Source organism: Chrysochloris asiatica, unplaced genomic scaffold (assembly GCF_000296735.1).
Source record: "Chrysochloris asiatica unplaced genomic scaffold, ChrAsi1.0 scaffold00162, whole genome shotgun sequence".
In the NCBI taxonomy this organism is placed as follows: Eukaryota; Metazoa; Chordata; class Mammalia; order Afrosoricida; family Chrysochloridae; genus Chrysochloris; species Chrysochloris asiatica.
In genome coordinates, this window is record NW_006408680.1 from 5,637,876 (window position 1) to 5,640,260 (window position 2,385).

The 2,385-nt window shown below is 48.1% G+C and overlaps 1 protein-coding gene across 1 annotated transcript in view; it reads right to left on the reverse strand.

The window, feature by feature from the left end:
- PRR18 (proline rich 18) overlaps positions 1–2,385 on the reverse strand; it is a 6,801-nt gene that overhangs the window by 3,395 nt on the left and 1,021 nt on the right. The gene's annotated exons all lie outside the window — the stretch shown is intronic.

Sequence of the window (2,385 nt, forward strand, 5' to 3'; positions counted from 1 at the left end):
GCTGCTAAAGGATAGATCAGCAGGCAGCTCGAGCCTAGCAACAACTCCACGAGAGAACAGGCCGACCGTGTGCTCCTACAGAGACGGCAGCCGGGAAAGCCCGTGAGGCGGCTGTCCTCGTCAGGAAGGGCAGCTCAGTGCCACGGCACCAGTGAACAGTGGCTGACCTCTCCCTTCACCTACCTCCTTACTGATAGGATACCTCATACAGCCGTAGTCGGTGGGCCCATCACACCAGTAACGCAGTGATGGAAACATTGGGCCATTCTGGGGGAAATGGGATCCCAGAGGCTGTGTGCCCAGACGTCACCCGGCTCTAAGGCGGTGGGGTGGAGGAGGACGAGGCTCACTTCAGCAGTGGTTGAACTCAGTCCCGACAACACACTGAGAAAAAGGGAAGACGTTCTTGGGGGCTGGGGTGAGATGGAGGCTAGGGAGGGTGACTGGACCAAGTGAAGCCCTCCATCCCAAACCAGTAGGCTCAGGCATTGGTCAGCCAGATGACTCCTGCAAGCACTGCCCAATCCAGCAGCTTGGAGACCAGGAGGCTGTAGGTCTGTCTAACCCAGGTGTCCTCAGTCCCAGCAGGAAGGCCGAGACAGACACAGAGGTGCTGGAAGCGGAGTGTGACACCGAGCTCACGGTGGGCTAGTCATCCCACTGTTCAGGTGCCGCTGCAGGATTCTCAGAGCGGCTGCTCCTTCCTCCCTTGAACATCAGTTGGCGAGGCTAGCCGGGGGCCCGGAGGGCAAGCGGGAAACCATCTGTCACGGCAGTGGGTCCTTAGAGAGGCTGGTACATTCTATGTGGTGGACTTAGATGGTCGGTGGCAGTTACTGGTAATAAGAGCAGGTCCAGTGGGAGAGGACAAAGGATAGTACAAGGGACTCTGGGAAGTAACTGAGTCCACAAATACCGTCCTTACGCCCAAAAGGACTCAGTGGTTACATTTGCCCATCAAAGAGTACAATGGCATCAGGGAGGTCTCAGAGACATTTCGGGTTCGGTTCCAGAGCAGTGCAGTCAAGAGAGACATGCATGTCTGGTTTCCCAGTGTGCAGAAAGGCGAAGGTGACACACGGCTGTTTCATCTCTGAGACCTGCCTTCATGAAGCATGAGGCAGTATCATGAGAATGACTAACAAGGGACTCAGACCGGAGGTAAGCACACGAGGTAGAAATGGTGCCCACAGATGTGCTCCGCACAGGAGTACCACGGACCCTCAGCTGTTAAGAATGGAATAAAGCCGGGTCTCCCCGTCCAAGAATCCCGAGGTCAGCTGATCTCTTTCAGATCCAACAAGAGCTAATCCCCAAAAGACACGGTTCCATTTCAGCATGAAGATATACATTATGTACTGTTTGGTAGTTATAATAAACTAATGCATTTGAAAGATAAATAAACAAAATGTATTTAGAACTGTACACATATTTTATTTGCATGTTTTTTAATTTTCAAATTCATGTGATTTTCAAATGCCATGTAAACTTTTAACAATATTGTGATTAAGTTATTAACAGGCCTGGGACAACTGTTAATTTGTGAATTAATTAATGGTGGTTTTCTACTCTGTTTTTTTGGTCAGATTTGTGAAGCATTGGGCCTCCACCAGCTGTTCCTCAGCTAAGTGATGAGATGTCTGCTCCTTGGAGACCCTAAAGGTCAGTTTTACCAGCCTACAGACACTAAGGACCAGAGACCAGAAGAGTTGTGGAATGACATCAAGAATACCATTTAGGAAGAAAGCAAATGGTCATTAAGAAGACAAGAAAGAAGGAAAAACCCAAAATGGATGTCAGAAGACACTCTGAAACTTGCTCTCCATTGTAAAGATGCTAAAGCAAATGGAAGCCATAAGGAAGTAATGAGCTCAACAGAAAACTTCAAAGGGCAGCTTGAGAAGACAAAATCAAGCATTATAATGAAATACGCGAAGACCTGAAGTTAGAAAATCACAAGGGTAGAAAGAACAGGCTCAGCACTTCTCAAGCTAAAAGACAAACATCAAGCCTCGACTTGCAGTATTGAAGGATTCTCTGAACAAAACACTGATGCAGACAGCATCAAAAGAAGATGGAAGGAATACACAGAGTCACTGTACCAAAAAGAAGTGGTCGATGTTCATCCATTTCAAGAGACAGCATATGATCAAGAGCCAATGGTACTGAAGGAAGAAGTCCAAGGTGCACTGAAGGCATTGGCAAAGAACAAGGAACTGGGAATAGATGGAATACAGATGGAAATCTTTCGATAAAGTGATGTAGCACTGGAGGCACTCACTCATCTCTGCCAAGAAATTTGGAAGACAACTCTCTGGCCAATGACTGGAAGAGATCCCTATTTGTGCCCATTCCAAAGAGAGATGACCCAACAGAACGCAGAAA